This window comes from Macadamia integrifolia, chromosome 9 (assembly GCF_013358625.1).
Source record: "Macadamia integrifolia cultivar HAES 741 chromosome 9, SCU_Mint_v3, whole genome shotgun sequence".
Lineage (NCBI taxonomy): Eukaryota > Viridiplantae > Streptophyta > Magnoliopsida > Proteales > Proteaceae > Macadamia > Macadamia integrifolia.
The window spans coordinates 39007777-39021092 of record NC_056565.1 but is presented as its reverse complement, the minus strand read 5'-3'; the positions used below and the strand labels follow the sequence as shown (position 1 = coordinate 39021092).

At 40.8% G+C, this 13316-nt stretch overlaps 1 pseudogene; it reads right to left on the bottom strand.

Moving 5' to 3' along the window:
- Window positions 1-7010: 7010 nt before the first annotated feature.
- LOC122089782 lies at window positions 7011-12421 on the bottom strand (annotated as a pseudogene).
- Window positions 12422-13316: the final 895 nt, after the last annotated feature.

Here is a 13316-nt window from a genome sequence, read left to right as displayed (position 1 = left end):
TCGATGACAGTGATGATATGTCACTCACATTCATGTCAGACAGACAGAAGGTATAGGGGCATATACTTTTCTGTCTCTTTTTTTCTTCTTTCATTTTTTATATGTATTTTGAATTACTCATTTACATGTCATAACATTTGAACATATGTGTTGTATAGGGGCTGTCAGTTGTGATTTCCACAATCTTCCCTTATGCTCACCAAAGAATTTGCAGTAGGCATCTATATCAAAACCTGAAGGCAAAGCACCCTGGTATGCTATTGAGGCTACATTTTTGGGCTGCCTCACAAGCTTCAACTGAACTTCAGTTTCAAAAGGAAATGAATAGCATCAAGGAGATTAAGGAAAATGCATACATGTATTTGAATGAAACCCCCTCGAGGATGTGGTCAAGGCATGCCTTTGATGTAGGAGCAAGAAGTGACCATATAACGAACAATATGACTGAGTCATTTAATCAATGGATTGGAGACTTAAGGAGCAAACCCATTCTCACATTGGTTGATCACCTAAGGGTTAGAATAATGGGTAGGCTACATAGAAGGTATGAGAAGGCAACCATGTGGGAGGGTAAAGTAACACCAAGGGTTATGGTGAAGTTGAACAAGGTTCAGCAAGAAGCAAGGCATTGCAGGTGTCAACCAGCAGGTGAAGGTCAATTTGAGGTCTTAGACAGATTTGGAAACAGATTTGTGGTTAATTTGAACCATTACAGTTGTGATTGTAGAGTTTGGGAAGGCACTGGTATACCTTGTCTCCATGCTGCAGCTTCTATATCATACATAAGGGGAGAGTTGGTCAACTATTGTGATCCATTTTTCAGTATTGGAAAATACTTGGATACATACAAAGAGATGATCCATCCACTTCCAGATTTGGCAGTATTGAAGGATGATGCTCCTAATGAGAGAGTACTACCACCAAGTCTGAAGAGGTTACCAGGTAGACCTCACAAAATCAGGAGAAGAGAAGCAGGAGAAGCACTTCCTTCAGATTTCAGGAAGAGATCATCATCAATTAGGTGTGACATCTGCAAGAAGGAAGGACACAATAGGAGGACATGCCCGAGGGCTGGAGATGCTAAGCAAGATGGATGTACTAGTAAAAAGAAGAATATAAAGGTAAATGCAATTCATTTTATTTATTTATTTGAAACTTGTTTAATAAAAATCTCATGCTTATTTGTTGTTGTGTAGGAGAAACATAAAGGAGAGAGTGAAGATGGAATCAAGACATCTCAACGACTAACTAGATCACAAGCATCTATGTCTAGCACAGTGGGATGTTTACAAGACAAGGTATTGACCAAGCAAAAGACCAATCGAGCAAAGAGGACAGCAAGGGAGAGGGAGAAGAAATGAAGTACAAGCAATCTGGATGTTTCAATTTAGAGCAAGAGAACAATATTGTATAAATTTACTTTTTTATGACCTTAAGACAGTTGGATCCATCAGTGTATGGTTTTGGATGTTTTTGATGGGTTTGGTTTTGTGTTAAGATCTATTTCTATTTCACACTATTTGTTGTTGTGTATGGTATAAGTTGTGATGAAAACAGGAATTTGAACCTCTTGGTGCTTCAGGGATATGTTTTGGATTTTTTTTATATGGTTTATATTGTAATGAAAACAGGAATTTGAACCTCTTGGTGCTTCAGGGATATGTTTTGGATTTTTTTTATATGGTTTATATTGTGATGAAAACAGGAATTTGAACCTCTTGGTGCTTCAGGGATATGTTTTGGATTTTTTTTATATGGTTTATATTGTGATGAAAACAGGAATTTGAATCTCTTGGTGCTGCAGGGATATGTTTTGTATTTTTTTTGTATGGTATATATTATGATGAAAACAGGAATTTGAACCTCTTGGTGCTGCAGGGATATGTTTTGGATTTTTTTGTATGGTATATGTTTTGGATATGTTTGGATTTTTTTATATGATATTTACAGGTATTAAATGTCATTTTATAGCCAAAATGCTGCCCGTTTACAGTCAAAATGCTGCCCGTTTTGAGTCAAAATGCCACCCGTTTGTTGTCGAAACTTATCACAATGTTAGCACTCTCTCCATCAAAATGATACCCATTCAATTTTGAGGGTCATGATTAATCAATAACTTAGTCATAAGAACAGTGAGAATGAACGATTTCATTTAGTTCAGATTCTTACATACTTGACACAACTTCATATTAATGCTTGTAAAGTCATTTTTTAACACATAGCACTAAACACACCACCACAAGCACACCAATTACAATTTTCATCGTTCTATACGCTTTCTCTAAATACTTAATTCTTTTCTTCAAGTCACGAATATCTTATTTCATCTGTTGACTTTGGATTCTTTCACCAACAACTGCTTCTAAATTAGTTGCAGGGGATGACAAAAGTCTTGGTGCAGCTATAGGTTCACACCATGAGAAGTATCGACAACCTCTTGGTGCTTCAGGGCAACAGTAGTACAACATATTTGGGTGCGAACTAGACTCTGAGATTCGCACCAATGCCCTTTTGGGTTCAGGACATTTGCATCTAACATTCACAAACCTTAACCCACTTTGACTACTGTCATTGACACTCGCAGTAGACATCGGTTATCTGCAAATTAAACATGGTAAAAGTGGATTATTATTACTTAGCATCAAGATTATGAGAAACGCTCAAACACAGGGAACACAAGTCATAGATGTTTCCTCAAAGAAAACCCTGAAACTTACAATGTAACTTGACCAGCCTCTTCAAAGCTCTACAAAGCAACAGAAACAACCATATTCATTAGCAGTCAAGCTATTGGAAACAGAACAAATTAAATGACAAAGCAGATTTTACTATGATGGCAAAAGTGATAGTAATTTTACTTGGCTTGTGAATTAACCAACTGGCTGCTTGAATTACAATTGGGGATGCTTGAATTACAATTGGGGATGCCCATTGCCCTATATTGATGTGTGATTTGAGTTTCTCCCATTTTGTTGATAAATTTCTCTTTTACTATAAAAAATGCTTCAGAAAAATAAACTAAAATATGTTCAAATGATTGGGCTTCAATTATTATATTTCCAGTGATAACAAACTTCTCATTCTGTAGGCATATCATGGGAAATAGGCTTTTTGTATTATGGTTTTGTAATCACTTGCCATAGCCATAATCCATTCGTCGAATACATGTCGGGCATGGGGTTCTCTATTGTCTTGGGATCTCGTCTAGTGGAATGCAGAGTCAAGCATTCCTGCTAATCAAACACATGGACTTGAGGATAAATTGGTTGGAAAATGGTTGAAGATGGGGAAGAAGGCTAAGAACAGGTTCGAATAAGCCAACGATGTATGATTATCCAGGGGTTAATGGGAGGTGCTCACATGAGCTTATAGCTGATACTGTGGCAGTTCACAGGCTTAAGAGATGTGATCAATGGTACCATGTACTAAAATTCTTCAATGTCACCAAGGGGCTTCAACTTGACAAGAAGAACCCTAAATTAGAAAGGAAGAAGAAGAAACCGAACCCTACATACCTTGGGATAGAGGTTCAGACGCCGGAGGAGGGGAGAATCGCACGCCGGAGGAGGGTAGAATGGGACGCCGTAGGAGGGTAGAGGTTCGGACGCCGGAGGAGGGTAGAATCGCATGCCGTAGGAGGGTATAATCGCACGCCGGAGGAGGGGATTGGTGCACGCCGGAGGAGGGGAGAATCGCACGCCGGAGGAGGGGAGAATCGCACGCCGGAGGAGGGTCTTCGTCTTCTTGTCCGGCCGAATGAGTGAGAGGAGTGAGCAGTTAGATGAGAGATGAGAGAGGCGAGATGTGATGAGGGTATGGATTTAGAAGATAGGAAATAAAGGAGAGGGCAATATTGTCCTCTCACTTAGGGTGGGGGTATTTTGGGTATATTAGAAAAAAACTAACCGGTTTTCATTCATTTCTTACGGTCGGCTAACGGCAGGGACCGATTTGAAATTTTTTGAATTTTTAGGGGGTGGCTTTGACGTTTCGAAAAGTACAGGGGGTGGCGTTGAATAACGACCGAAGTTCAGGGGGTGGCAATGCAATTTTCTCTATTCTTATTAAGATAAAGGGTAATTTACAGCATCACCCCCTAGAGAATGTCAGTATTATAAGAACACCCCTTGCTTAATACCAATTTACGTTCAGACCCCCTATCGTCAGTCTTTGTTACAGACTATACCTCAAATGCTGACATCAGCAAATTTTTTTTTTTTAAATACCATTTTACCATTAAAAATAGGGAAGTACCGAAATTACCCTCCTTACTTGTAGTCCCCAAATCGAGTTTACCATGACCCTAACTCACGAGTCAATCTCAGTGAGTTGGATAAGAAGAGCGTTGGAGAAGAAGAACATTCCTTAGGGGCTTAGGGCTCACAGATCGGCAACTGCGATCCCCCTTCCAGTGATGGCGACTACGGCAGCTGTGAATTCCCTCCAACGACTACTGGTATGTGGTCACCAATGGTGCAATGGTGGTGTTGGTGACCACAAGAACTTTCTTTCCATGAACATGCCTGATAGAATAAGAAAATTGCATTGCACACAGAGGCTGTGAACACATAAAAACCCTTTGATAATGATAAGCACACTCATCTAAACAAAATGATTGCAGTAACCGGATTTATTACTTTGTGACCTAGATCAGACTAAAAGGGACAAAGCCATACAGCATCTTAACTCAACAGTCAGGGATAAGAAATGATGATCGAATCCACCTAATTAGTATAGAACAGAAAGATACCCCAATTGCAAGTGAAAATTCAACTCGAGAATCGAGATGTGGGTAAGACGGAGAAAATGAAAAAAAAAATGGTGAAATTCAATTACCTCTGAAGAAGATCGGGTTCATCAAGAAGTCCAGCTCGAATATATATCGGATAGCTTCAATCCCCTAAATCGACATCAACAATCGTTGAAACCTTAGAGTTCGTTTTCACGGGCGACTGCTCCATTACCTCAGCCGGGCTCGCCGTCGCCGATACCGTAGATCAAATTCGATTGCATTTCAAGACAGGATCGATGATTCGATTCGTCCCCACCAAGCCAGAGGAAAGTGATGGATGTCTCACAGTACGATTCCGGCACCGGAGAAACATAGAAGAGGTATCAGTGCGGGAGAGATAGGATTCCGAGGAAGGTTTGAGAGAGAAACGAATGGTGGACCCAGTTGTAGTAGAAGCCATGAAGCATTGCACCATTGTGGTCACCAACACTCTCAAGTCGTAGGTATGGAGGGAAGGAGGAAAGGGGAGAATGAAATGGTACGGTGAGAAAAGAAGGGGTATTTTTGCGATAATGAAAATGTATTATATATCAGTCTTTTACTCATAAAGGTTAAAGTGTCATTTCATAGCATCACTTAACATAGACTGACGGTAAGAGGTTTGAACGTAAATTGGTATTAAGTAGGAAGTGTTCCTATAATACTGGCATTCTCTAAGTGGTGACATTGTAAATTACCCTAAGATATAAATGTGGCATTTCTTTAATAGAAACATGAAATGGTGCGGTGAGAAAAGGAGGGATATTTTTGGGATAATGAAAATACGTTACAAATCTGTCTTTTACTCATGAGGGCTAAAACGCCATTTCATAGCATCACTTAACAGAGACTGACGACAGGGGATCTGAATGTAAATTGATATTAAGCAAAGGGTATTCCTATAATACTGGCATTCTCTAGGGGATGACACAGTAAATTACCCTAAAATATAAATGTGGCCTTTCTTCAATAGAAACATGAAAAGCAACCATATTGCTACGTAAATCAGGATCAAAATAGCCTTATTTTTAGTTTTACAAACCACTGAATACCAAAATGACTTTTTTCTGGCACCTCCAAATATTTATCAAAAAACAAAGTTAAAGTGAAAAAACCTTCAAACTTCTGGGCATTGAGTCTAAAGGAGAAACCAATTACTAGCAGAGAGCCTCAAAGGTTAGGGAAATAATGCACTGACAATGGCATCCTCTTTTGAATTACAAAATGAACAAATTGGAGTAGAGAAAATTCTCTATCATACAAAAGCTATTTAATTTCCAAAAAGTAGTACATTGAAACATAAAGGGCCTAAAAAAAAAAAAAAAAAAACAAAATATCTAGAAGAAAGGGGAAAATCAAAAGAAAATGCAAATGAAATAGAAACAATGAAACCTACATAGATACATCAAGAAATTTTGCAACAAGCAAAAATCAAGTTGAAAATTTGTACAAATTGATTGAACAAAATGAAATGAAAGTAAAGTCCTCCAAATTTAAAAGCCCTAAAAAAATCTATCAAGATGATGTTTCTAAATTTAGCACAAGTGGCCTCCATGTTGCAGTGCAAAAACAAGTTTTCTTACACATTTTGGATATTCTAGTCCTTCTAGGAATTTATGGAATTTCTTAGGCTTTCCTTAGGTTTCTAAGTCTCCTTGACTTTTTCGAGGGTTTTATGATTTTCCTTTTTATTTTTTCGTATTTTTTGGGATATTTCTTATTTTATTTTTTTCCCAGAAGTTTCTTGGAGACCAAACATTGATTTTGAATGAGGGGAAGGTCATCTATTTATAGGAAATTGTCCCTTTTTTTTTTTTTTGTAATTTTAAATATTTTTAGGTTTTATTTTGGAATTTTACATGATTTTTAATTGTTTTACGAGTAAAAAAAAATCAATGGCCCCATAAATATGAGCCGACACATGGGTCAGTGCGCCTACTACCCACCATCCAATTGATCAAATCAACTCATGGATTGACCCATGATTCCTCGATTAACAAAATTTCATCAAGAAGTATACCAGAGCTCAGAACCCAAAAGGGATTCGCTAAGGCTGCCAATACAGTACACAAATCTCTGAGAATAAACCCCAAAACCAAAACACGCCACCCCAGATTGTGTTCATGCAAGCTATCTCCTTCATCCTCACCAACCCAGATAAAAGGACGCAGAAAATTTTGTTCAGAGCCTAATACTTCTATAACAAGATCTAAACAGAGTTACCCAGATGGGAAAAAGATCAAATGTCTTCAGAGAAGTTCTTGTTGCTTTCATCTTCGTTGTCAGTGGTGGTGGCGGCGAAATGGGTGTGTTTCTTTGAAGAACCATTACAGAGCATAACTGGGTACTTAATGGCGTTAAGCTCAACCTTACGGAGGGCAACTTTACCGAGGTCAACTCCATAGATATCACTAAGCCTGACGAGGTATAGCAGTGTTGAAATTGTATATTGGCATTAGCTTTAATGAGTGTACAATGGTGCTCTTATATAGAGATTACAATTATTGAGTTATAGACAAACTCTATGATCATATGTGGGAGACTCAAACTCTAATAATAATGGGGTAGGACTCTGTTAACATCTATGAGTAATGGATAGAAAGTCTATTATCACATGTGAGAGTCCTATTCCAACTCTGTTGTCTCATGAGGTAGTCTTGGACTGCAAGTAGTCTCTAGAGTTTGTGCTCACTGAAAATGCCTACAATGTAGGAGAGGTTGTTGAGTGTGAGTATGACTCTAGAGGTTGAGTTCGAGTGGGACACTAACTGTCCTGATACACCCCCTCAAGGTGGGGATTTGAATGGTCGAATCCGCAGCTTGTCCCGTAGAAAGGAGAACCATGTAGAGCTGAGAGCTTTGGTAAGGATATCGGCAATCTGGTCATGTGTTGAAATGAACTGCACTTGTAGTTCCTTGGAGGCGACTTTATCACGAACTAAGTGGAAGTCAATTTCAACATGCTTGGTACGAGCATGAAAGACCGGATTGACCGAAAGGTAAGTGGCCCCAATGTTGTCACACCAAAGAATGAGTGCAATAGGAACAGGGATCCCTAATTCCTCAAAGAGAGAGAGAAGCCAAGTGAGTTCGGCGCAGACATCAACCACTGCTTTGTACTCAGACTCGGTGGAGGAGCGTGCAAACTGTCTTCTACTTCTTAGAGGCCCAGGAGATCAGATTAGGACCCATATAGATGGCATAGCCTCCTGTGGATTTGCGATCCGTATTGTCACCAGCCCAGTCAGCATTGGAGAATGCTTGTAATTGGAGGGAACTAGATTTGGAGATGAACAACCCATGATCCTTGGTTCCTTAGAGATAGCGTAGAATCCGTTTGACTAGTGTCCAATGGTCTTCCGAGGGGGCATGCATAAAATGGCAGGCACAATTCACTGAATAAGCCACATCAGGCCTGGTGAGGGTGATGTATTGGAGAGCACCGACAATAGAGCGATACCTGGTGGGGTCCGAAAGAAGGACACCCCCTGTGGAAGATGCTACAAAGGTGGTGGCCATGGGAGTAGTGACGGGCTTACAGTCAGTCATGCCAGCCCTCTGGAGGAGATCAGTGATGTACCGGTGTTGAGAGAGGAGGACACCATCAGACCGATATAGGGCTTCAATACCAAGGAAAAAGCTGAGACGACCAAGATCCTTGATAGAGAATTCTGAAGCACGCTGATGAAGGAGAGTCTGAACATGAGTTGGTTGGTTCCTTGTAACCAAGATGTCATCGATGTAGATAAGGATATATGTGACAACAGAGCCCTGCATGTAGATAAACAGTGATGTGTCGGTTTGAGATGATCGAAAATTGGAGCGAGTGAGGAACTCAGTTAACCTGTGAAACCAAACCCTAGGAGCCTATTTGATCCCATAGAGGGACTTGTGGAGGCGACAGACATGATTAGGGCGCAAGGCATCTTCAAAACCCTGGGGTTGAGCCATGTAGACTTCCTCAGATAGAATACCATGCAAGAATGCATTCTGAACATCAAGCTGACGAACAACCCATCCGTTAGATATGGCCAAGGAGAGGATCGTTCATATGGTAGTAGGTTTGATGACAGGGCTAAAGGTCTCATGATAGTCAAGACCAGGTTGTTAATGAAATCCTTTAGCAACTAAACGGGCCTTATAGCGCTCAAGGGAGCCATCTGCCTTCCGTTTGATGCGGTACACCCACTTGTAGCCAACCAGATTCATAGTTTCCCTGTAAGGCACAAGAGACCAAGTACCATTACGTAATAAAGCATTAAATTCATCAGACATAGCAGAACGCCAATGAGGAACCTTGTGGGCCTGGGAGAAGCATGTAGGTTCAGCCGGGTCAGGTGAGGTGATGGTAGAGAGGGTCAGGGGGTCAGCATAGAGATCGTGTAGGGTTCTGGTGCGACAGGGTGGGGTGGTAGAGGAGTCAGGGTTAGGGCTGGTTAGGGTCAGGTGAGGTGAGAAAGGAGGGGATATGGGAGAGGGTGGTTTGGGTAGGGGCGGTTTTGGGGTTGCAGGGAGAGGGATGGGTGGGTTTGGGAGGATAGGCGGAGGGCTAGGGTGAGGTTGAGGGGTAGGTATGTTAGGTGCAATGCCCCACGGGGGAGGGGTGGAAGGAGGGGGTTGGGTTGAGGAGGATGATGGTGTAGTGTGAAATGGAAAAGTAGATTCGAAATCTGACATGGCGAGATATGTAGATACGATGGGTGATGAGATCCATACAACGATAACCATGATGGGAAGGGCTATATCCTAAGAAAACACATGAGGCAGAACGGGGTTCAACCTTGTGATGATTGTAAGGACGGAGCCATGGATAACAAAGGCATCCAAAGATTTTTAGAAAAGAGTAGTTCGGAGAATTGCCTGTAACTAACTGATGGGGGGATTTGTTACCTGTGACAGAGGAGGGCATGCGATTGATGAGAAAGACCGCGGTTTCAAAGGCATAATCCCAGTAAGCCTGGGGAACAACTGCATGGGATAGTAGGGTAATCCCAGTTTCAGTAATGTGTCTATTACGACGTTCAAATTTCCCCTATTGCTCATGAGTATGAGGGCAAGATAACCTGTGTTGGATGCCCAACTTGGCAAAGTAAGATGGGAGAGTATGGAATTCTCCCCCCTAATCAGTTTGAATGGCCTTGATGGAGCGAGAGAATTGACGTTCCACCAAGGCCTGAAAAGTACGAAAGGCAGGGTAAACATCAGACTTCAACTTTAAAGCAATAAACCAAATATATTTAGTATGGTCATCAATAAATATAACAAAATAACGATTCCCATTTGAAGAAACTGTGGGGTGGGGGCCCCATACATCACTAAAAACCAAATCCAAAGGAAAGGAACTACGAGTACTAGTTTCACGTAGTGACAATCTACTAGCTTTGCCCATTTGGCAAGCAGAACATAAAGAAGGAGACTTCACGAGTTGATGACTAGGTAACATAAGACGAAGGACACATTCATGAGGGTGCCCTAAACGATGATGCTAGCGATTGAAAGATGAGGCAGCGGCCAGATTGGCATAAGGTGACACTGGAACGGAATAGAGACCATGCTTACTGTGTCCAATGAAGAGGGTTTGATTAGTCTTCAGATCCTTCACAGAGAAAAAGGAAGAGTGAAACTCAAAGTAAACATTATTGTCACGGAAAAATTGCTGAACAGATAATAAAGAATAAGTGAGAGTGGGAACATGTAAAACATTAGAAAGAGAAAATGAACGAGAGGGAGAAGAGATGGAAGCAGTGCCTATGTGAGATATAGGAAGACCCTTACCATTACCAACCACAAGTTGGTTATTACTTGTGTATGGATCATAGGTGGAGAATTGGGTTAAGTCAGGGGTGGAATGGTGGGTGGCTCCAGTATCAGGGATCCAAGAGGTGGTGAAGGATTATGGAGGTGTGGGGTGATGGGGTGGAGGTGCGATGGTAGGGGGTTGAGGGATAGGGAAGGGTGTAGTATGGTAGGCATTGGGTTGAGGTGGTGGCCGATTGTAGGGATGGGGAGGGGTAGGTAGAATGGCGGCTCTGGTAGGTCCCTGTGGGCAGTAGTAGCAAGTGTCTATCTGATGATTAGTGCATCCATAGATTGTGCATGGATTGTAAGTGAATGCATTAGAGCGACCAAATCCACTAGCACGGCCACGACCACGGCCTCGGAGGAGCTTGTACTACAACCACCAGTGGAAGGAGGACCACGACCTTGGTGAGTGACATGGGCTGATGCATCGATGGCAGGATCAACAATGGGAAGGCGTGAGTGCAGAAGGTTCTCGTGACTCATAAGGAGACCATGCATGTCAGTGTAGGAGATGGGTTCCTTTTTTGCCATCATAATGGAGGCAAGGGCTTGATATTCAGTGCGTAGGGCCCGAAAGATGTGGATGTTAAAGTCTTATGATGGGAGGGGCTTCCCTGCAGCAGCTAGCTCATCGGAGAGATGCTTGGCTCGATGGAGAAACTGAGTAATGGTCTCATCTGGTTTGTGAACTAGATTTTGAAGAGAGACGTTGAGAGACAGAATCCTGGTTATAGATGGAGAATTGAATGCAGCATGGAGTGCATCCCAGATCTCTTTGCTAGTGGTCCGTCCAACTGCTAATGAAAAGGCTTCTTCAGAGAGAGAGAGGCAATGAGAAGGCTCATAATAAAGGCGTCTTTTCACGCCATGCCTTGGCTTTGATAGGGTCTTGAGGGCAACGATTATCACCGGTGACATAGTCGAAGAGGAGTTGGCCAGTGAGATACGGTACGACCTGTGTGCGCCAATAAACATAGTTCTTAGATGTGAGCTTTAGAGACATCATATGATGAGCACCAGATAGGGATGTGGGAGGTGGGGAGGGTTCGGCCATGGTAGAAGAGGGAGGAGGAGGGTGCTCGGTGGAGCTTTATGCGGCTCTTGATACCATGTTGAAATTGTATATTGGCATTAGCTTTAATGAGTGTACAATGGTGCTCTTATATAGAGATTACAATTATTGAGTTATAGACAAACTCTATGATCACATGTGGGAGACTCAAACTCTAATAGTAATGGGGTAGGACTCTGTTAACATTTGTGAGTAATGGATAGAAAGTCTATTATCACATGTGAGAGTCCTATTCCAACTCTACTGTCTCATGAGGTAGTCTTGGACTGCAAGTAGTCTCTAGAGTTTGTGCTCACTGAAAAAGCCTACAATGTAGGAGAGCTTGTTGAGTGTGAGTATGACTCTAGAGGTTGAGTTCGAGTGGGACACTAACTGTCTTGATAAGCAGAACGTCTGAAAGCTCCTCCCCCAAGTGATCTTTCTCTTCTTCTTTCCAATCTTGTAGACCCTTTGGTACCTCTCCTTTCCACTAAAAGATCTCAGACAACTCTCCCACTTCTCCCACCTGCAAAAACATCAAATACCAACCAATTCTTAACATTTTCCTTCTTATTCCCAATAGAAAAATAAAATAAAATAAAATAAAATAAAATAAAATAAAAAATAAGAGGAAAAAGCTGATAGATTCCAGCAATGGATATTATTGAAGTTACCAGAGCCAGAAGGAGATTTCTAGGGGTGTGGAACTTATCCCAATCTCTTTCCCTCGCAAAATCCGCCATTTTCTTCTTCAGCTCCTCGAGCGTAACACCCTCTCCCTGTGAAATCCCTGTCATCTCTCTGACTCTCTTTTCCTTGGATGGGTTATGAAGTAGACAAACAGATGGGAATGTAAAACAGGTCTGAAGAAGGAGCTATGTGAATGGATGGAAGAGAGATGGTCTCTATATAAAGCAAATGGAAATAAGGACACAAAGAAAGGCCAGAAGATCGAAAAGAATTTCTTTCTTTTCTATATTTTTCGAGTCTCCCTGTGGGTGGAATAGAACGAAATATTAGTGCCGACTGCGGAACGACACCTTTTTTTTGAAAGTGATTGGTTGTTTGTAGGGTGTCAATTTCAACATGGTCCCGAGAGGCTTGACTGAGCCCGACAGGGTGTATCAACCCCAATCCGACTTGACATAATCGATTAGGCTCGACCATTTAAAGACCTCCCTAATTCGCACCAATTATTAAAGGGTGTTTGAGGCTTGGCCCGTTTAGAAGTCTGATTCGGTTTGATACGTCTAGCTCAACCGTTTATATATATATATATATATATATATATAAATATTTTTAATATAACATATATGTTTTTAAAATATTTTTAATATATATATATTATTTTTTATCAATTAAATTAAATAAGTATAAAATATTTTAAAAATGTTGATGTTTTAATAAAATTTATTAAATCTAATATAATTAAAGACATTGTATATATATATATATATTATTTTTTACCAACTAAATTAAATAAGTATAAAATCTTTTTAAAATGTTGATGTTTTAATAAAATTTATTAAATCTAAAATAATTAAAAACATTTAAGGAGCATTTAAGGCTTTGTTGGTGCATTAATTAGCCGTTTAAATAAAGGTGTTAATCGGTTCAATTTTGGTGTATACGGTGTGGTTTGGTTCGGTTCACATTTATTTAGCTGAAATCAAAACCGCATCATTTACTAAA